Source organism: Grus americana, chromosome 1, assembly GCF_028858705.1.
Source record: "Grus americana isolate bGruAme1 chromosome 1, bGruAme1.mat, whole genome shotgun sequence".
Lineage (NCBI taxonomy): Eukaryota > Metazoa > Chordata > Aves > Gruiformes > Gruidae > Grus > Grus americana.
In genome coordinates, this window is record NC_072852.1 from 49632585 (window position 1) to 49656032 (window position 23448).

The window sequence follows — 23448 nt, forward strand, 5'->3', positions numbered from 1 at the left end:
TCCTTCGGGCACGTCTCCAGTTTCAAAACTGGTCCTTCCTCGCGATTACACCTTTCGGTGTTTCTCAAGTCTGACACCCACTTAAAGGCTACGTTCTCATGCTGCCTGCACTGTCCTGTTCTTTTAGCTGCTCCTTTTAAAGAACTTTCTCATTTGTGCAAAGTTGGTTGCCGGTTTGGGGTTTTTGGGTTGGTTTTTTTTGCTTACGTTTAAGCATTACTGCAATATAGCTGTTGGTACCTGTCCATGGAATGATGTTGAATTAAATGCTTTGTGATCAGTACAAGTTATACAGTAACCCCTGGTGCACCATTTGATACAAGGTAATGAATTCTTCCCTTGGCAGTTTGCTTCTTTAGCACAGACAGTGAGTGTGTAAGCATTGCTAGTAAACAGGATGGACAAAGCTGAGACTCCCATCGTACCACTTCGTAAGGTCTAACGATGCAAGCAGCAAGCCTGTCACATCCTCAGGTGACCAAAGGAATGACTGTGCTAGTGTCGAGGCATAAGGCTTCCACTCACAGAGGTCCTGAAGCAGCTCTCATTATTTGACACTAATACTGCAACTTACACCTGCCACCCTTATCCTTTTGCATTGGGAAAATCCACCTACGTTAATTGGCAACTGTGTTAATGAAGTAATAGACTATGTGAAAGCCTGCTGTCACAACAGTCACACAGGCAAGCCAGGGCTCAGAACAGTAACTTCTTATGTGCCTTTTTACTCTCCTTTCACAGCACCTCTGTCACTGAGATACAGTGCTTTGTCTTGGGTCCTGCTCCAAGTCTGTCTCATGGGACACACAGCACTCCAACCAGTTTTAGCACCCATTCCTTTACTAATCCTTTTTCCACTGCTCTTGCCTTCCCCCTGCACTTGTGCACCACTTCCATGATCTTTAAGAACAGACAATTTTTTGACAGCAATGCAATCTGCCCCTCTGGATCCAAGGAGATAGGAAGCACCATGCGTGTTCCCAAGACTCCACCCTCCCAAGAGCTGTGACTGTAGCCATGCATTTCACTTCTCTACAGTCCAAGTGTGGGTTATTCATAGCAGTCTGGTGCAAAATTCAGTCATCCAAAAAGCATTCCCAGCCCCCAGCCACAAAATAAAGCCAAAAGATTTAAATATCAGGGGTTTTACTGGCTGAACAAGTTACCACAACAGATTCTCCAGAAGTTTTTCCACAAGTTGCCAGAATTGCTGATTTATTTGTAGCAGTCAAAGTCAATGTGGATATGCCAACTTAAGGGATACACATTCAGTTAATGCTGGGAGCATCTTCATCATGGAACTATGTTGCTGCCACCTTTAAAATAACATTAATCTCCATTCAAGGAAAGTTTCATCTTCCCTCTTATTTCAGGTAAAGTGATATGCCATTAAATAAATCGCATGATACATCACTTTACTGCCAAGGCCAGACACCATTTGAACTGAATAGCAAATTCACCAGACCGTCAAACGGCAGCTCAAACGGATTTAGTAAACTTAATTAATTTCTCAGTTTTAGTAGACTATTTAATAATTGCTGTACAATCTGGCTATGCACAATTAACAATTGCAGCTTCATTTCTAAAGTCTTCAGGTGTGAAGATCTACACTGTGCAATAACTCTTTAGAAAGTTTCTTAGAGCACAAACACATCAGTTGCATGACTAAGTCACTAGAAAAAAGTGACTGGGGAAAAGAATACAAATGGCGCCATGCTCCATGATGACATTCAAAAGTTCTATTCCACTCAGTAAAGGAAATCTCTCCCTCAATTTCCGCTAAACCAAAGATCTTAACTCCTCAGTAGTGTCAGTGAATCCTAACGCAATTTGTAGGTGGTTGTACTTCCAGTCTAAACAGCAAACATTTAAATTAGGTGAACCAGGTGTCTATTTAGCTCCAGCACAGTGCTTATTCCTCTAGGCGGTGAAAGCCCATGCCTTGAAAAACTTCATAGCAACCAGCTGGACCTATTCAGTGCCAAGGATCAGATATTTGTTTCCTTCACTCCCCTGCCGAATCGAAGCACAAGGCTATCAGAAATAACACAGTGAAGCAGCAGGCACTCAGGTGCCTCGAGCATAACTACCATGGGCGTACATAGCGAGGTGTCAGTCTCCTGCTAAGGCAGCTCTGAATCCTCAGCAGCAGTTCCTAGTGGCTACTTCAATAAGGGCAATATTCCTCCTTCCAAAAGACAGCATCTGAATTGGGAGCTTACTGCCTTTTGTTCAGCTGCAGCTGACCCTCAGGGCCAAGAGTCCACCCATCCATGAGCCATCCCTAAAGACTACAGATCGTCATTCTGACTCATCCAAGTCAGACCTATTTTGCTCTTTCTACACAGAGCTACTTCCTGCAAGTGTTTGTTTATTTAACAGTGGTGCACGGTAATGTCTGCAACTTCTGCAATCAGGTTGATTCTAGCAATAGCATACAGTACCTCTGAAGAAAAGAAATTGGGAAGGGCAGCATTGGCTCTTCCACTCAAGTGACAAACTTCACACAACTTGCTAAGCTGTTTAATTTGTGCATGTTAGACTAATTCCATCTGGCCACTGCTGAAGGCACAAATTCTTAAGAACCAAGACTTGTATGTCCAGCTCAGTTTCCAACAAACTTCCTCAAAGGGCCATTGCAATTACCCATCTGACTGTAGCACACCTCAGCTTAGTGTGAGTTTCTGTCCCCATACAGCCAAGCAGGGGCTCACAGACCAGCCCTGATAAGTAAGAAGCTAATTACATGTTTAATCTAACCCCTGCAGCTCACAAGTTTCCCTTACTGCAGCAAACAGGTAAAGCAGAATAGAAAAGCAGAGCGTTTCCTCTAGCCTGCGGTTAGCAAGGCCCAGGAAAATTACTGTTTCCCCACTGGAGGGAAGTGACTGAGAAGAGCATCAGAGTATCATGAAACAAGAGTGACATAGCACTGTGAAACAAAAGATAACGTGAATTACCAAGGCTCCCAGTTAGGGACTCAGTCTTTCTAGAGGTAATTTTGGAAGATGCATAGAAGTCTCCCCTCTCTGTCTTCTAGTGCTCCACTAAGTTTCCTAAGCAGCCTCCTGTATCGCCGTCTTCCTCCCAGGATACTATCACCTGGTTTCTTAGCACCTTCAAAAGACTCTTTAGCTTGAAGGCCACACAGCAGTCTGTCTCCATTTCTAATGAAGAATAGAAAGTAGACTGCTAGAAAGCAGCTGTGCTAAGACTGTTCTCCAAAAACCCATTTATTATTTCAGTTCTATTAAGAATGACCTATTTTAATTATTTTGTCAAGGGAAGAACAGAAGCCATCTGAAAACCTTTGTAGCTACAGAACACTTTAGCAGCATTTCCAAAAACCTACCTGAGGTAGACAAGATTTAGAAAAAACCCAGTGAAGTATGAAGTCTGATAGCCTTCACAGTAACAAGTTTCAGACTTTGTAAGCTCTCTTCAGGCAGGCTAGCAAACACTGGTTGGGAAGAACTGAAACTTCTTATGAAGGAGCCCTACACATTGACAAGCAACTATACACCTCATTTCAAAATGATGTTATAAATTTGGCTCATTTAAGTTACATGCATATTCAAGTATCTACATTGTGTCAAGCAGGTTGAAAGCCAACTTTTCCTGTGGTCTCTAATCTATGTTTACTTAAATTCTTAGTTTGATTCTACTTCCAATGTTTTACAACGTTGCTTTCTGTTTCCTCCTTTTCTGGAGGAAACAAATTTATGCCAACAGAATCCTGAATATTCTTAATATGTTTAACATTCACAGGTATAGCAGCACAGCTTATAAACAGTGCTTCCACTTCACCTTCAGAACAAACACCCATTTACACTGAACATTTATGTGTAGTTTTGTATTTTGCACTTGTAGACTCGATACCAGAAGCTAGTAGCTTTTTCTAGACTATTAATAGCCAGTTGATTCTTGGTGTGCTACACTCCTACTACAGGAGTCAGATTTTTGCAAATGTGTCCATTCCTAGTGAAATCTTTCCTTCTAACCAAAACAGCATGAAATTGAGGTGATGGTTGGTTTGTAGTGGGTTTTTTGGTTTGGGTTTGTTGGGGGGTTTTTTTGAGGGGTGGGGGATGGAATATCTTATTTGAACACAGTTTAGAGCAGTTACCAAATTAAAAGAACTTGGCAATGAGATTAAACAGTATATGGTCAGAATCCAGAATCAAACTAAGTATAAAGGAACAAACAATTTTAGGCAGTTACACAGCTATCTGTTAAAACCACAATCTAGTTTGAGGCATGATGCTTTATGCACTTAATTAAGACTAAACAGCTTTCAAGACAGCTTTCTTCCTTAAAACTCAAAAAGTAGGTACTTACTAAAACATTACCTTATTGTTCAGCAATTATTATTAAAATAAGCCATTAGCTGTCAAAAAGTATTTTTCACTGAGCAAATACTTTAAAGTATTTAAACAATTGCCTCACAGCAAAATTGCTCAAAGAAAGTCTAAACCAAGCTATTCTAAGCTACTTTATTATTTTAAGCTATTTTAAGATAGGAATCTCTGACTCCTTAACTTGGAGGTTTCTAAAATACACTAGGCTTTCCTAGAAAATGGAAACATTTCCCTATGCGCTGAGAATCCTCAGCTGTTCTTGCTTTACAAGGGTTCAAGGCAGTCACGGCTAAGCTAAATTTTATGGCCTATATTACGCAGATCCGCAAGTTTTGGTTTACTTGTCAACTAACATAAACATTATTAAAAATACAACTTTGGACATTAAGACAGAAATTATTGAGCATGGCAGTAAAACTCTAAATTCTGATCATAAGTGGGGGATATCCAAGTCACAGGGCTAAACTTCAAGACCTTAATCCACAATAGCATACCCAAAGGAAAAAAACCGGAAGAGCACGATATTTGGTAGGGTGAACACACTCGCTGTGAGAGGAAGACTTGTTCTAACCTTTGTGTGAACTCCTGGGCAACTGCCTGGTTTATACAGCCAAGCAGTCCCTTCTCAGTACAGCAATGCCTAAAGACATCTGCAGACAGCCACAGGTAAACGCAAAGAGAAATCTAACAGGAGGAACCACAGTGTGTTTGGCTGCATCAAATTCTTAAACCAGGTTTGCACAGTAGTCTTACCATTCTGAAATATTTGACAGTCATGAATTATGCAAGCAAATGTCTGGACAAAAGACCACACTTTCCAGGAAATGGACCTTGTGGGCATGAAAAGCCAGAAAACATCCTCAGACTTAGCAACCAGAAGTCAGGCTCTCCACATCACAAGGCTCAGGGGTTCTTTTTCAGAGACATTCTGAATTAGCAAATGCTAAAAGGGCAGTTTGGCTTGTAATTCCACTTATCCAGCTTCAGACCAGTTACTGACCAGTATAGCAGGGTAGGCTATTCTCTCAGTCCTCTGAAACTGTTAAACCATCCCTAAATTCCAGAAAGCCAAAATAACTAGAATAGCAGTATAACAGAGTAAATCAGAAAACAAGAAAACAGAATGAACTGCATTGGCATGTAAAGATGTCTGATGATTTCCAAGAGCAATTGCTTTGATTATGGACATAACACCTATCTATACCAAGACCTGAAGTCTTCCATTCTGGCTGAGAATTTTTATATATCTCTTCATATAGGAAGAAACCAGTAGTCTCAGAATAATCAATTAAATGTACAGAGCACTGTAATTTATGGAAGGATATAAGGTCTCTCCCCCCATGGGAGGCTTCCAGATATCATACCTCTTCATGTACATATAGCACACAATACTTATAAAAATAGGGCTCTCATGTATGACTAGATGTATAAGTATTTGGTATCTTAATTTGGATAGCCCCATCCAATCGTTGATACACAAAAACAGACCAGCCTACAATTACAAAGGTATATACAACACCAGTGTTTACCATTATAGCAGGAGATAGCATCTGAGACACCTGATTAGCTTTCAGTAACTATTTGTTGACCCATTTTTCAGGAAAATCCCTCTTCTATTCATTAAACTGTTCTTAACTCAGAATTTCACACAGGCGTATTTGTAAGAGGTGCTACTCGACTATTTAAGCTCAGGAAAGCTATTTTTGCAGAGCCAGCAGAGGGAGTACAGACATCATTTTACTTATCAGCTGTGGAAAAGATACCTTGTAAGAAAGCACTAAAAGAGTTGCGACTGCAAACCTAACGCGGTTAGTTTAAAGCACGCCAAGAACTTCCTTGGGCTTTCACAGACATGTATGTCAATGGCCAACAGAGTTGGTGTTTTGTTTCTGATCCCCAACCAGCAGTCACCTCTCAAAGTCTCATAAATGGCAGGATACACTCCAACAGCACTAACAAGTACCATAAGCCTGATGCTTCATATGTCAAAAAAACTCAACCAACCAAACAAAAAAACCCCCAAACCTTTATATAGCTACAGTTCAAGCTAGTCAACGGTTTTTATTCCTATGGATTCTGCTGTTTCTCAATTTCAGAAAAGCTAAACTCTTTTGGTTGTTCACTTCTTAAAAAGCAGCTTCATCTGGAGTTCAGAAAGTTGAGAAACTCGGAGTACAAGGCGATCCGCTAGCAAAGGAGGCAGGAAGGTACGGTGGTGCGGCGTTGGACTAGAAGGTAACAAACAGATAACCTTTCTGCTGGCGTTCGCAGAGGCATGCACCTACTGGCAAATCTGGTTTTACGCATCCTCTGAGGCAAGAGCTCCACTGCTTTATTTAGCATTTCCATTGATCGGCCTGCTTTGGAGTTGGCAATTACGACTGAACGGTGTTGACACAGCGGCAGTTGTGGAAACAGTTTGAAAGAGGAACAGGCTTTAAGCAGACAGATTGATAGCTTTTTGCCATCTCACGGAGGTGAACACTAAGCTCTAGGCCAACATGAGACAACATACCTTCCTGGCAAAAGCTCCGCAAACAGACACTCCTTGCTTGTTTAGACTGCAAAATTTGGGCAATTTTATTTCTTTTTTTAATAAAGTCAGTATTTCCTAACTAGTTTGTAAAAGGCTAAGCTAATATAAAATTCTTGCCAATTTATCAAATTATTTTATTGGGTGGCTATTTCTAAGTTTCACTATTTAAAAGTTTACATATGAAAAGCTTACACAAATGTGATGAGCTCCTTAGTCTCAAAACTTCCTCTAGAAGAGCAGCAAAACACTCTCCTCCTCCCAAAGAAAGGATAAATTTCCATCATCTTAAACTTCACATGAACTTTAAAAAGCTTTGACAGCTTGAATCATTAGATTTTTATTACTACCTACCCAAGATGAAGAATGTGCCTGTAGCTATGGAATTTAGCCTTCACTTGTTTCAAGTTTTGAAAATAGAAGAACCACCCTTCGGCAAGTTAGATGGCTGTTTCTGCTTCCCAGTTCCTACAGGAAAGTGGTGTTCACTTCTCAGCTTCACTTTCACTTAGTAAATTCACTAAATGAATAAGTCAAAGTGGATCAAACCGGTTCCCATCTAATAGAGCTTACGGTTGAATATGGTATAGCTGACTAAAGTTTTTCCTCTAGCACGGGACAAGGCCACCTCACAGTTTTGCTGTTGAAATTCAGGGCTCCAGCAGCATTTGCTACTCGTGTGCTGTGCCTGGTTGGTTCCCAGGACTCTGGCCAGGCTGCTCAGTACGCTTTACACAGGGCAACCGCAGCTGGAAAAACCCTGCCTCTTCCATCACAAACATGGTGATTCTACTCCACTCTCATGAGACCCCACCTGGAGGACTGCATCCAGCTCTGGGGGACCCCAACATTAGAAGGACATGGAGCTGTTGGAGCGAGTCCAGAGGAGGGCCACAAAGCTGGTCAGAGGGCTGGAGCCCCTCTCCTATGAAGACCAGCTGGGAGAGGTGGGGTTGTTCAGCCTGGAGAAGAGAAGGCTCCAGGGAGACCTCAGAGCAGCCTTCCAGTACCTGAAGGGGGCCTACAGGAAAGCTGGAGAGGGACTGTTTACAAGGGCATGTACTGACAGGGCGAGGGCTAATGGCTTTAAACTGCAGGAGGGTAAACTTAGAGTAGATATGAGAAAGAAATTCTTCACTGTGAGGGCGGTGAGGCACTGGAACAGGTTGCCCAGAGAAGCTATGGATGCCCCCTCCCTGGAAGTGTTCAAGGCCAGGCTGGATGGGCCTTTGGGCAACGTGGTCTAGTGGAGGGTGTCTCTGCCCATGTCCGGTGGGGGGATGGGAACTAGGTGATCTTTGAGGTCCCTTCCAACCCAAACCATTCTATGATGTCCCAGTATCAGGATGTGTCCCAGCCACTCTGATCATCCTGCCCTTCCCCAAGTTGTTGCCGTCTCTTTTGACAACAGTGAAGTTTCTGAAGATACATGAGAAGCTGATCCAGTTAGGAAAAATGCTGTCTTCTGGGCAGACTGGTTATCTAACCAGGCTCACCACACCGATAATCCAATACCGGTGCCAACTCAGAACAGGGCACAGAACTACACTGAACCTGCTTGAGCAAAGCAAATGTGAAACCATACTTGCAGGAAAGATACATTTTTCAAAACACATGACTGAATTTATGAGTATGAAGTTGTAAACAGGTGGTATAAGCAAGGTAAATGCCAAAAATTCACATAGCAATTTATTGGTTATGACACCACAACTCTAATTCACCCTGCCACTGTAGCCTCATTAAACTCCCAAATAATTATGTTTATAATAGCCTTTACATTTGAGAGATTGACATTAGGCTTCTAATCAGCAAGTTAAAACATGTGATCCATTTATATGAAATCGGTAGGGTGGAGGGAAGCACTAAAAGCCCCTTGAAACATGAGTATGTTTGGAGCACTTTTCCTCTCGGATAAGTTTCTACAGCAAATTCCACAGAATTTTACACTTCAAAATTACTACAGCTGCCTTTAAGGATCTACAGAGGTTTGTTATCTCAGTTTTTAACCTGAAAAGCTAAAGACCTTACATTTAGTACACAGCTGAACAATTACTGATTCCAGTATTAATCACTCCCTGAGATTTAGTACTTCAATAATTAGTGATGAACAGCATGCAGCAGATGCAAGAGCTTTTTTAGAAGCCAATGCTGAAGTTGTGCTCTTCCCATTCCCTTCTCGCCACCTGAAGGTCCAATCTGGAATTCTGAAACCTGTTTGCATTCCATGGGTTAAACGTTTACATTCCTCCTACCACGTGGGAGATTCACCTGACCAAACGGTAACACCTATATCAAAGGTAGGCACTTCAGGCTTTTTTTTTTTTTTAATGTGCAATGGATAATTTATAACTTCTCTGCCAAAATATTAAATTTAGCCACCTAGGACATGATCTGAAATAGTCACATGAATCTCATCTTACTTAGATGTGCTTGTGTCTCTTCAACAACAGCAGAAGCCCACAGTGACAAGTTTCAGGTTTTTAAGACACTTATGCCAGTGGCCAGGATTGCTCTGCTCAAGGTAAGCACAGCCGGCTGAGCTGAACTCACACATCAAGTGGTTGCATTACCGCATCAGCGCAGGCACATGCAAGAGGAAGGCTATGGTTTCACAGTCAGTTTAGGAACACCTGAGCCCACGCTACAGCCAGCGGGTACAACAGTCTTGCGCCAGCACGCACGCTCACCTGACCTCGAGGTCAGGGGACAGCCCTAGATGAGAACTAGTGACAAGGAAGACAGCGACAACGCCAGTGGTTCGTCCTGAAGGTCACACAGGTGATGGGGAATGTCCCCTTCCAGTGCAGCACAGGCCTCACCAGCTCAAGTCAATCACGGAAGCTCTTCTACTCACCCCCATGTTTATCCTAGGAAAAAGAAGAGCCTGGCTGCACCTTCCCTGCGAGGCCCCACTGAAGGCCATCACCAGGGTCCCCCTCCTTAGCCTTCTCCCTTCCAGGTCAAGCAAAGCCACCTCGCTCAACCTCTCCCCAGATGCCACAGGACAGCCCCTAAGCAGCTTAGTCATCCTTTGCCAGCCTGCCTGACAGGCGAGGTGTAAAACAGGACACCATTTTGGATGCGGCCTCATGAGCACATGGAGGGCAACAACCCTCTGGCCACGCTCTTGCTAACAACGCCCATTGTGGGCTAGTCCTCGCCATCGCCAGCACAGGAGAACCCTGCTGCTGACTCAGGCTCCTCCATCCAGAGGGGTGGGCGAGACCTTTCCTAGAGACCTCCTCCTCCTCCAGCCCCACCGCAGGGGCACAGGCGCCAGGCAGCGGAAGCAGCCCCGGCTCTCCCGTATACTCTCAGGGATCTAGACCACCACAACCCAGCACCAGACACACGTCACTATTTCCAGCTAGTCCCAACCATCACAGCAAAGAGGAAAGCCCTTCAGTAGTGTTTTTACTTTGCCGGCTCAGTAATGCTCAGAAGGGACCTTTGGCAACTCCCATCAGGAGACTGAAACAGGCCTGGTTTATGATCACTGCCTCAAAGTAACATATATTTACTTTGTCCAGCAAACCATTTGCCCATGGTTATATATATAGCTTTATTCTCCATATTCATTTCTTGAGCTTTAGATTTGACAATAGAATGAAAACATAAAGCTTCGAGCCTATGCAAATTCAGCGTTTCAGTTTTGGAGTGAATAGTCCACTTACTAAAAACATTACTAGAGTATCTTCCCAGAAGATATAAAGTACTCCCCTAATGCATCCACCCCTTCTATTTTTCCATCTGGTAAACTGATTTCCTGTGCTTTGAGGTAGCTTAAGTTCACACTGCAGCTTTAGGGTGTCAGACTTTGCATAACCAAGACAACCTTTTCGAACAGTTTGAGGTGCTGCTGTGCAGTGCCCAGCAATGCCAGGATCAACAAGGAAAAAAGCAAGCCATGTGTGAATTGTTCACTCACAAGCAGATGATATTCTTAGTACATACTACTGCTTTATATGCTGGTATTTCATTTTTGGAAGTATGGGTTTGTACTAAAGCTCTTTCAAAATGTTCCTGTATCCTGGTATGCACTGTGAGCGGCCATCTCCATCTGAAGGATAGCTCCACTATGAGTGCCTCCACTAACAGAAACCAAGTAACAGAAATAAATAAATAAATAAATCCAAAAGTCCAAGGGACCATGCTTTTCTCAAATCCCAGATAATTTAGTACTTTATTACAAAATCTCCTTCAACTCACTTTAGAAATACAGCTTTAGTTTAGAAACAAACCCCTACATCTGCAGTCACCACAGCCAGATCTACCTATTACCAAAACACACATCTGAAATCAGACTTTGTGAAGATGTTAAGACATTTCACTATGCAAAGCAAGCTCACTGCAGAATGTGAAAACTGCTGACACTGTTAAACTACATGAATTTCAGAACTGAAGTAGGTGAACACAAGCTGAAATGATTTGAGTTGTTACTAAAGCAGAAGTAAAGCAGTTGTGCTAGTAGTGGTAGAACACCTTCCCTACCCTCCCCAGCTGTCAGTCTCAACTACGTATATTTGAAAGCCATCTGGCACAGGTCCTGCCAGCCAGTTTAAATCATTTCATGTTTCATAAAATCTCACTGAAGTGAGGCTGCTAGACACTGTTCTAATTTAGGTATTGATTTGCATTGTATTCCATAGGCTTCATCAAGTTTTGCACCAGCTTCATTCCCAAATGAAGAAAAATTGGCAGACCCAAGTGACATAAAGCAATTTAAAGTGCAATATCAACAGTGATAGCAGTAGCACCTAGAAGGAAGTGAAAAAATTCCTGCTCAATATGCATATTAAGATTCTGCTTTAGTCTTTATCTAAATAGCCAGACAGGTTAAAAAATACCAACCTTTCTCAGAGAGTTTAAGGGCTAACCATACCTGTCATCTTTTCTACCCACTTCTTGTTACTATCTCTTCAGTCTTATCCGAGTAAAAACCTTTAGAAAGTAAGTATGGATGCAGAATATGACAAGCACTTTTTCATTTCCTCCACTGCAGTATCAGAAACCACCTAGGCATATAGCTAATGTGTTGTAATATTCTTCAATCTTTTACTTAGTGCAAAGATCTTTATGGATAGAACCAAATAATCTTTTCTGGAAAGCCATTAGTTGAGGGCTGGCACTCAAACTACTCTCCAGAGTGATTGTCAGTTATTGTCAGAACAGTAACTTCAAGTTCTTCTACATGAAAAGGTTTATACTCTCTAGGGAACGGTTTCACGTGATGACCGTGCAAGGAGGAATGTTCCCACACCACCAATCCAATGACTTGTGCTGCTTTCCTCACGCAAGTCTCTCCTCAGAGAGCCCAGCCTGTGCACCGGGATTGTGCAACACGAATCATCTACTGGTAAAGCAAGTAGGTGCAAAGAAGCAGAGATGGCACAAAGGAGCGGGGAGTTATTGAGCAGACCAGGACAGGGTGGAAATGAAAGTAGCTACCAAGCCACCTCAGCCACCCTATGAAACTTTCCACTCACAGTGGCAAGCCAAATAAGCCAACACAAATTAAACTGTCTCACTGTTCTCAGTCTCTTGGATTATGGTGATCAACACAGCAGCTTCAGAAGGCCACGATAAAAGTGTTGCATAACTTTGGAATATTAAAAAAGTAATCAAACATCTTCTATTAACAGAATCAATTAGCGAACTTAAGACTTCCACCTCTTGAAACACCCACCACACAAACCCGAATGTTTTCCAAGCTTTTGGAGAGTCACAGTGGCCATCCTCTTAACCTTCTATAATATTCTACAAGTATTCCTAAAAAATGTTTGCAGTAGCTACAAGACTTCTTTACTGCTAGTGGCTAAGCTCCTTATTTCAACAAAGAGCATAACACCAAGGCTATTTCCTTCTATGGTGGAAAAACTCCATCAAACACAGCTAAGCTAATGTCTGCTCTTCCTCCTTTCCCCATATGGAGCTATCAGTTGTTTTTTATTTGTTTTAAAATCCAGATAGATATTCTGTTCTGATTCAAAGGTGAAGTTTTTTCTATCATACAGCAGTTTCTTTTTCTGCCTTTTAATAAATCTGTTATCACATAAGATCCAAGATGTCTTGATTTCATTACAAATGCAGTAGTTCAGGAAGCCAAAGTACACACCGCAAGCAACACATCCTTGTATTTGCATAGACACAGAAGCAATCCTGAAAGAGCCACATGGATGAGTCCTCAGTCACTTTTCGAATAACGAGTGTAAAAAAAGGTTGTGTGATCACTATGTAAGGCACATCTGTAACATTCCAGCGAAAAGAGCACTTGATTTTTCTTCCACTGGTGCATGTATTGATTAAGATCATCTCTGATTCAAAATCTTAAAATGAATACCAAAGTTTGAGTTTCAATGAAGACATAAGACAAGCAGAAAAAGAGCACACCACCGTGAGCCTTGGGTTGAGTCCCAGGAAGTTAGATAGCTGCTTAAAGCAAGAGCGTCTGAATCATCTTTTCTGCCTTGAGATGGGGTTTGTCGCTATCGACTATGCAGAGTACGGTACATCCCGGGCCTCCTCTTCATAGACCAGACACTGTACACCAAGTGGTCAGAACCCAACAGTGTTGTATTCCCAGCTGCCACCTTATCTTTCTGTGAATATAAGGGTACAAGTAAGGGTAGCAGATTACAAGTGATAGGCTCCACAGAAGTGTTTTAAGAACACGGTGTTTCCTGTGCTCACTGGGAATTAAGGCAGCATCCAGCTTGTAAGCAATATTAAAAACACCGAGACATGCAGACCACTGAAGTTCACCACAAGTAGGAGGCCATGCAGGAATTTACCTAGCTCTCTCCTCCAAATCAGTATCAGAAACTAGCCAGCAATAAGCCAACACTACCCCTAGTGCTGAGACCAGTGGTGTTTTATGTGGCAAGACCAGCCAGAGCCAGTGGTCAGCACCACAGCTTACCTACTCTGTCATCCTCAGAATGCGTCCATGCACTCCTTAACTGCACGGTACAGCTGCAAACACCAGTAAGGGGAGGGTACACCCTCTTCCTCAGTCTATTCCCCTCCAAAGGCAAGGCAGATGTTATTTGTCCTTCTTGTAACAGCATATTGCATCTTATCTCTTACTGGACAAAAAGAATTTGGATATATTTTCAGAGCTATTTCTGGCTTTTTTTTTTCCTAATGCCTCCTACATTTTCTTTACATTTCTTCTTCCACCAGACCTTTGAACTACCAACTGAGAAAGCCTCATGCCTACTTTGCAATTCACCAAAATTAAACTAATAACACCTCCTGCTGTCATCTGTCAGTTAGAATAAGATTTATAAATGGCAGCAGAAATCACTTTCATAATGTTTCCTGGAATATGAATAGCCTAAACAGGCAGATCCCTCAAATTTACTGTTCATATTAAGTGAAACCTGCCGTGAAAACTAGAAACTCAATTTTATGAACTGTATTTGAAAGCCTGATAACTTAGAAATGAAAGACAAACGGGACGATAACGTGCAATTGTGTTGAAATTACATTTAGTGTGAAAAGGTGCGACTGTTCCAAGATGGGTTAGTCTGATATTTTGCCTGTTGATTTCATGTACATGTTACCTTCCAGAAATCCTCCTTATATATTGCTCATTATCATTGCTTCCATCTTCTGCAGGCAACTGCCCTTCTTCAGAGATGCTGACACATTTTTAGTTTTTACATGTGGATACAAACGTTTGGGGGGCTTCACACACAAAAAAATCCTTCCTTATTTTTTAATCACTCTGCTGTGCAGTTAGCAAACATGGCCTTTTCAACTATTGAAGCCAAAGCTAGGGGGAAAGTAACATTAATGACAGCTATTTAAAAGTGAAGAAATCCAAATCTAAAGACAAGCCATTTTGAGGTAGATTAATTTTTAATGTTTGTGAGAAATACCCATCCTCTACATAAATCAGCATAGCTTCACTTTTCTTTTTCAAACAGGCAACAGCATCACCTCATGTCCGCTGCCCTCCTTGTTCTTCAGTCAGTTAATTTTGTGAGGAGAAATAAAAATGATGCCTTCAAGAGAAAATTCAACAGGTTTGAATAAAAAAAACCTACTTGAGACCGTTGTACACACTATAGCAAGCCGGTAGGCAGAGCTAATCTTAGCTTTTTAGACACAATACTGCAACCTCTAGATTTTATCTAATTTTTAATTAAAATACTCTACAGAGAAAGATATTATCTCTAACAGCTGCTTTAACAACTTTTATTATTATTAATTTTAAAACAAGTTGAGAATACTAAAGAGTACAAATTCAGGAATATTATTGCAATTTTATTGATCCTTTTGGAGGAAAGTAAGCATGCATTTCTATAACAAAATCTGCTATAAATTCAAGTAGTCTTCCTTATTTCTCAAAAGACATTTACTTTTAAATGGGCTAATCATGGCTGTTCATTATTCTGCATTAGATTAAATTTTGCTGACTGAAACCCGACTTCAACTCTGAGCAAAATGCGCATCCTTGTTGCACTAGTATTATTTTACCTTTAAAAACAGTAGAGAACATATATTAAAATAAACAGTTCAAACACTGAAAGACATCACTGAGGTCGCATTTCAGTGGTAAAGAATGCTCAGTGCCATTAATATTTAGTCCACCTTAATGGAAGAAATTTGAGTTAGAAGATACTTTAGGTTATCTTGTCCACCCTTATGTCAAGGGAGACTTGCTTGCTATGGCAAGTTATTGATTGCTTTGCCAAGTCCATTTTGAACTTGTCAGTTAATACTGAGTTCCCAGCTCTAAAATCTTAAATGTTGGCAAAGTTAATTCTTCTGAAACATTCATTTTTGAGGCGGCTTCAGCAGATCCAACCCATGTTTCCTCCTTCTTAATATCTTCATCTTATGACGGTCTCCAGTTTATCATACTCTTCTGAATAAGCTCACACAGTAAAAAAAAAAAGTAATTACTAGACCTTCATGACTGAGCTGCAGGACATATACAAGCCTCTCAGCTTCCTGTTAAGCTTCCATAACATGGTTTAGAGGTTCTCAATTTTAACAGCTGACAAGTTCTCTATATTGTGGTCCACAAAAGAGTCACTTTCTAAATGAGATTCTAACATTAGACTGAAAGAGCATTTTAATTGGTAGGATCACTCATGGATTATTAGCTGATTGTATATTACACAAATTGGGATCCTTTGCTTATATCATTACCTGTATTTAATGCAACTTTATAAAAAAACAATACACGGCTTATCCAATGCTAATGCAACACTAGTCTGTTTTCTGCTTTAAGTTCCCAAACATGTCTGTTTAATATGCAATAGTGAGTCACTGTGTGTGTGCATACACTGCGTACAGCCACAACTCACTTTAAAATTAGTTTTGACTTGTATCCTTTTTGTTACCCACATCGTAAGTAGCATTTTTCTTTGAATGAATTCAAGTAGTAATGTTGCAGTTCAGCACCGAGACAGTAATATTGACTGGAAAAACCAGCAAGTGTCTGTACATATCACAGGATCCCCATTTTCTTCAGATAACCCAACCTGGGCAGGTTACGATAATGAACCAAAAGAGCAGCAATACACCAAATGACCCAACGATGCTATTCCAGACTGAAAATTTCACATTGAAGCCTAAGAGGTTTTTTTCCCCTTGCTGAATTCAGTGACCACTTTTTCCACTGACACCGAGAGAGTTTCCATTCATTATGCCATAAGTATTAAAGTCCTAGTACATTGGAAGCTATTCCTGCCAAAAGAGCCAATAGTTTAAAGATACACAAGTTTACTTTTGTTGGAATTCACGATTTGTGGTATTTGGAACAAATCTTTGAAAAGCTCCAACAAACAGGGGAAAAAAAATGGCACTGGCTATAGCTACAGTTGCCACCTTCTGAATACACTGTACGATGAACCAAGGAGTTGGCAAGTTACCTAGCCAAGATCTTTTCAAGCACCTAAAAACGCTATTTCAACTCAAATTCATTAGGACCCATGAGTGTTTTAAAGATGCAGCAGGTTTTGGACAGGCGGTGGTTTTCCAAAGGTACATTCTACTTCTCCCCCCGCAAGTCAAGACTGCCAATCGCTAATGATGCAAAACATGTTTCACAGGTACATTTGGCTTGGGACTTCACTTCCAAGAAGGGACACATTAAGGGACACGATTTGAATATTCACCTCGCTAGTCACCCCTCTAACACTGTTAGGCCAGATACCAGTGCAAACACATGCTCAGAATGAGGGTTTAAGACAAGGAATAAGGTATTATCACCAGTTCCTTTTGAATAGACCTTGAGAAGAAAGCCTCAGCACCTGAGGTTACAAATTTAAGAATGCTGTATGTAATAGTTATTTAAGGATTTCTGTAATGGGGATTTTAAAATTACAAGAAATGAAGCCCCCGAAATTCTGTTACTGTGCATCTTTCTTTCACCCCTCCCTTCTCATACATTTTAAAATATGAAAAGAAAAAAACATCTAAATATTAGTAAGGATTTATGTCGAGCGCGGAACATGCACAGCAGTGCAGAGATTCCTATTACAGCTGTGCGAATAGGTTGCCCCTCAAGTTGAAAAACCTGGGACAGACTCACCCACGGCTCCCCATCTCCAAACGCTTGTCGCGGCTCCGGCTGACACCCCCACCCCTCCGGCAACCACCGCTCGCACCGCCGGACGCCGCGCTGGGAGAAACGCTCCCGAAGACCCCACGACCACCTCTACCCGTCAGCTTAAATCCTAAATCCTTCCCACCTCAGCCTTTTCCGACAGCAGAAGGGCTCGGCGAGAAGCCCGGGCAGGCGGCGGCGCGGACACCCGCCCTCCTGCCGCCCCGCTCCGCTCCACCGTGAGCGGCGAGCGCTCCCTCCCGCGCCCGGCAGCAGCCAACCAGCCCCCGGCGGAGGCTCCGGCCCGCTCCCAAACTCACGTGGTGCCACATCCAAAGGTTACACGCACCGCCGGGACGAGGATGACACCGCCGCCGCCGCCGCCGTTAGAGGCGCTTCCCACCGCGGAGCGGGGTGGCCCGGCGTGGGTCCACGCTCACCCGCGGCGCGACACCCGCGGGGGCTTCGCGCTCCCGGCTGCCCAAGGGACACCGCATCCCTTCCCCGCCCGCGCCGGTCGATGAGCAGCCCGGCCAGGCATCGATAAATCAAAACAGCCCGCCCGCTCCGACGGAGAGCGGCGTACGACCCAGCCGCGGCCAAAAACACCGCCCCGGGGGCGCGGCGGGCGGGCGAGGGAGGAGGAGGCGGCGGTGGGGGAGGCTGCGCGGGTGCGGATGCCGGGCTCTCGGCCCCCGCGGGGCGGCGGGGAGGCGCCCGGGATGTCGGTGTCGTGCAGCCGCAGCGGGCTAATCCCGGCTACTTAACCCGGCGGGCGGCGTGGGCTGAGCACCACCTTAATCCGCGGCGTGTGCGCGCCCGCCGGCTCGTCGGGGGCTACGGAGCCGCGGCGTGCCGTGCCGGCCCTGCCCGGCCGCGGGGGCCGTGGCGGTGTGGCGGCGCCGCGCCCGGCGGCTGCGCTCCCTCGAAGGCTCAGCCCCGCATCCGCTGCCCTCAAGGTCACGCCGCACCCCGGCTGCACGGCAACGGCCAGGTGCGCGCTCCGGTTACCTGCGGGGAAAACCGGCGAAAGCCGGGGAGCGCGGCACCCAGCCCCGCCGGCGGCTCCGCTGCCGCGGCCACCCCGCTGCACCAACCGCGCCGCCCGCCGCCTCCCGGTGCGAGCCCGACCACGGCCCGCAGCCCCGCGGCGGGAACGGAGCAACGCTGCACCTGCCGCCGCACCGCTGCCCGCCCCAGCTGGCCGGGAGGAGATCCGCCCGGAGCCGCCGCCGCCGCCGTGCTTACCTCCGCGCCGCGCGGCCGACCCCGCCGCCGCCACCGCCCAGCCGCCAGCCGGGGGCCGGGACGAGGCGCCCGTGAACCTGCCGCCGCCCGCTCGCCGAGCGCACAAGGTCCCCGCGCTCCCCGCCCTGCCCACGGCCGGCCGGCCCCGCCGCGCTGCCCCCGCCCTACGGCCGCGGGGGGGGGGGGGGGGGGAGGAGGGAGGGCGGAGGGGAAGCGGCGACCGAATTGGGGAGGGAAGGAGGGAGGGGGCACCGGCGCGGGGAGAGCCGGGGGAGGAGGAGGAGGAAGGAGGGGGGGGCGCGGACCGCCCGCCCCGCCCCCGTCGCCTCACCGGCAGGAACCAGCGATTCGCCCTCCTCGCGGCCGCCGCCGCCGCTCCCCGGTGCCCGCCCGCCTCCTTCCCCCCGCAGGCAGCGGGCAGCGCCGAGCGCGCCGCCGAGCCCCAGCACCGCAGAGCAACCGCTACAGGAGCCGGGCGCCACCGGGCGGGGCGGAGCGCAGCGATCCGCCCGCCTCCCTCCTCCGCCCGCCTGCCCGCCCGCCGCGGTCACTCACTTGTTCGCTCCCGCCGCCCCCCTCCCCTCCCGGCGCCGCAGCCGCCGGTCCCCGCCGCCCCCCTCACCGCCTGCGGAGCGCCGGTCACGTGACGGGGCCCCTCGCGCGGCCGGGGAAGGGGGGTCCCGACGTGCGGCGTCTTCAATGGGGGAGGAGGAGGAGGGGCTCCGATAGGCACGGCGCCTGCGGGGGCGGGGCCCCGCGCCTCGCCCCGCCCCCCTCCGCCGCCACTGGCGGGCGGGAGGCTGACGCGCTTGTTTCCATGACGTTGGTGGGCGGGGCCGCGGCGTTTGATGGAGCCCGGCGGGCTTCGGGGGTCGGTGACTTTGCCACGAGCGGCTCCCGCGGGGCGGGGCAGGGGCGGGACGGCGTGTCGTGTCCCCCAGCCCGCGGGTCGCGGGCCGCCGCCGGCGGGGCCGGGGATTGCCTCGGGGCGGGGGGGGGGGGGGAAAGAGGGATCCCCCGGCGGCGGGAGAGTCCGCGGTCCCGCGGGGGTGGGGCGGGCGGGAGCCGGTCCGTGGGACCGGGGCGCGTCGGTCGCCCCGGTGGGCGGTGGCCGCGCGCGGGGCCGGGGCCGTCCCGGGGGCGGTGGCGGCGCTGTGAGGGAAGGCGTGACCGCGCGGGGCCGCCCTAACGGTCCGCCGGCGCGCACGGGGCGCGGTCCTCCCCTGCCCCAGGGGGCGCGGGGACGCCGTGCTGTGCCGTGCCCGCCGGGTCCCGGAGCGGCGTGGCCTCACGGTCTCCCCCCGCCCGAGGGCAGCCGGGCGGTGCTGAGCGTCGGGCCGGCGCCTGCGGGAGCCGCGGGGGCCTCACCGGCACGGTCGCGGCTCCTCGGCGGCGGGCGCGGGGAGCACGGCGGAGCCTGGGCGAGGCTGCGCTGCGGCTGCAGGGATGAGTCGGGCGCCCCGAGGCGCGCCGCGGCGGGAGGTGTCGGGTCCCCTGTTGCGCGGGGCCGCCGAGGTCCGGAGCGGCAGGAACGAGCGTGTCGCTCGCTGTCGGTGGTGGGGACGGGGCAGCGGCGGGTCCAGCCTCCCGTCAGGCATGCCTGCCTCTCCGGGAGCGCTGGCAGCTCCCGCAGGAGGAGGGGGAAGGTGCGGGGGCCGCAGGTGTTGGGCGCCTCGCTGCCTCCAGCCCGAAGGCTCTTCGGTTGGAGAAGAAAAATTAATGGGGTTGTGAACAGCCGAGCCCGAGCGAGTTGCGCGGGGATACGCTGGACGTCAATAACAGGGCTGGGAGTGAAGCTGGAAATAAAAGACCCTGATTTCAGTTCTCCTCTTCCAGTGCAGTAGGACACCACCACCCTCAATGAAAAATTCCCGTCCATAAACCACACGTAATTCTATAGCCCCTTCGTGGGGCTTTTCGAGCCTTGTTTTGACATCCTACCCGCCCCTCTGTTGGGCATCTGGCTAGAACGAGTGGCCAGCTGTGCCACAGGCTGTCGGGTCCTTTGAGCCTGCCATGAATACCCTGCTTCTCCTTTGTTACCGTTCAAATCCCGCTGCTGCCAGAGCCGGTGCTGCAAAAGACACGAAGCGGGGAAGCTCGTGTGTCACTACTGTTGCAGAACCGAGATCGTGCAGAGCCTACAGGGTTAAAGCAACAGGATGAAGTCAGTACAAAACAGCCCACAAGGACTGGCAAATAAATAAATCATCCTAACTACGTTATTATCATGGCTTGCCTGAGCTTCATTGTCTCCTTTCTTACCTGAATGCCTGTTACGTTTTTCTCCTCGTTCCAGAGAGGCAATCAAAAAAGACTGTGAGCAGTAATTGGCTCCTGCCCATTTTGGATGTTGCTAAAAATACTACCTTACCTCTCCATGTCTAGAGGTCAATTGAAAAATGAAAATACTGAGGTAAGCAATCCTGCAGACTGTTCCGTTGAGGAGATTTCTTGCATTTCTTCCCAGAAGGAGAATACAAAACTATCTGAACACGTATAAACCAAATTCTCTTACGTTTTGTCAGCAGTTCAGCACCCTCCTCTGCACTGATCGCTGTAGCTCAGCGAGGCTTCCCCAGGCACTTGGAAATTGCATTTCTCAGTACAGCTTTATAAGACTGGCAGATGTGCTCTGCACAGTTCTGTCATATCTCCTTGCTCTCAGGCAGACAAAATTAGCTTTGGTACAGCTAAGAAGGAGATGATGTGTTCAACGCATTGCAGTTTGGGTACATGTCTGTACCTGCTTCCTTTTGTCTTGAGGGAAGGTAGGTAGGTTGTGCTTCAGTTCTTTGTCTATGAAATGGGAATAATATCCTATTTTCTTTGCAGGGAGGAAGCCAAGGTGGGAGGAATACATATCAACATTAAATTTTTGAGATACTGTTACGGTAGAATTCTTTAAGTGGATACATTTTTCAAGGCACAAAATAGTTATTATTTAATGTTCCGCTTGCACTGATACAAGAGGATAGCGTAAAAACATGCAATACATTGACTGAAAGTAACAAGAAATTTCTTCTAGCTCTACAAAATCTTCTCCCTGAGGATTTCAAAATGTTTTCCAAATTAATCCTCGAGCTACAACACTCTTCATGATTTTTGTGAGAAAATAGGCACTCCTATTTCTAAAGGTTAGGACTTGTAATTGACTAACAGAAAACATTCCATGTAATGTAGGTCACCGATCCTATAAAGCAAGCAAAACCAAGATGCACAAAAGAATATTTCTGGAGATATTTCATTTGACTTTTGAGAAAACATTACCATTTCAGGAAAATTCAGCGTGGTTTGCAGACAGTTTGGAAAGGCCAGACTTGACAAATCAGTGACAATAGCTCAACTCATTCTGTGACCAACACTCTAACAACAGGAGTATCATACATTTTAACAGAGGCAGAAAATGTGTCACAGGGAATGTAAATGGGTTGCCTGAATCTGATCTACTTACTGTAAGACTTTTAACATAAAGAGTATGAATCAGAGTATTTGGATCATTACAATATCTGGTCAAAAATGAGCCAGGAGGCCAAGGTCTGAGTGACCACCTTACCATCCTGTGTGAAGTAGGTGCCTTTTGGCAAAATTGCATGATGGGCTTGACCTGAGAAGAGAAAGTAGAAAACAGACTTTTCCTAGTTTGTGCATAGATCTAAACCTTATTTCATTTTGAAACTGACTATCCTGCTAGTGCTGATCGTGTTCAAACTGAGCCAATTAATTAAATTTGATTAAACTGGAGAATGGAGAAAGTGTGAGAAGTTAGGAGAATATTTGTGTATGAGCACAGAGAGATGAGTGTCCAAAGCTTCCACCGGGCTTGCAGAGCCAAACGTTTTCCATACCAGCTACACTCCTCCCAGTCAGCTTTCTCAGCCCAGTACTACTGTTTGGCCACTCTCCACCCTGGAGAAGATTCCTGTTCCCCATGCTCCCGGCTGGATCCCTGCCCCAATGCCTACAGTGCTGTGGAGGCTGCATCTTGTGATGGTTCCAGTATCCTGCATCACACCAGATCAGTGTGTTGCCTAAAAGACCAGACAGCCATCCAGATAAGCAAACAATTGACCTCTTGCTCATCTTGTAGGTGTCACAATGGCCAACTTGCTCTATCATCCACCCATGCACCCTAGCAATGACCTTGTGAAACAGAACAATGTAACTCAATTCATCCTGAAATCGTCCACCCCTCCCTTAGGAAAGAGGCCTATCTGTAAACATTTGCATTTTTATCAGCTCAAAATTCTTTCTCTTGACTGCTCAGGAGCATGGGATTTGTGCATAATCTGTTTCCTGTTGTGAATGCATATGATAATTTAAAATACTTGAATTTTTTTTGCTCTATTCCATAGCCCTCACAACATTTTTATTTTTTTCTTTTAGTTTTATTTTCCTTTACTGCCATACTGCAGGATCAGGAGGGTGAAAGATAGAAAAGAAACAAACAAATAAATGGAAGAAGCAACACATTTCACAAATCACTTTTCCATATGTATTATATTTGAACTATATCAGAAAAAATTACACTGGACTTCATATGTTAATTGTTTCTTCTTTACATGTTCTTTTCAGGTGCCAGCACAGCACAGAAGCACTACAGCCCCAGTCCAGATGAAAGAGTAGAAAGGTATTTCATGAACAAAGGTGCAACGTCTAGATGCAAAGAGAAAAAATAACAAAGCAGAAAATCCTGGAATTAATGGAGAATCTGACCAATTAAATGACTTGGATCAGGCATTAAG

General features: G+C 46.1%; 1 protein-coding gene across 13 annotated transcripts in view; it reads right to left on the reverse strand.

Moving 5' to 3' along the window:
- The window catches only part of ATP2B1 (ATPase plasma membrane Ca2+ transporting 1), a 65925-nt gene extending 44571 nt beyond the window's left edge, over window positions 1-21354 (reverse strand). For 2 of the 13 annotated variants that reach the window (XM_054831529.1, XM_054831573.1), the window contains exon 1: window positions 21222-21354. The gene's annotated coding sequence lies outside the window, so the exon portion shown is untranslated. Of the gene's footprint in view, window positions 1-17775; window positions 18208-18466; window positions 18651-18703; window positions 18913-19034; window positions 19186-19325; window positions 19457-20968; window positions 20988-21221 lie in introns of those variants that run through there. The other 11 variants (XM_054831508.1, XM_054831582.1, XM_054831498.1 and 8 more) reach the window with 8 other exon arrangements.
- Window positions 21355-23448: the final 2094 nt, after the last annotated feature.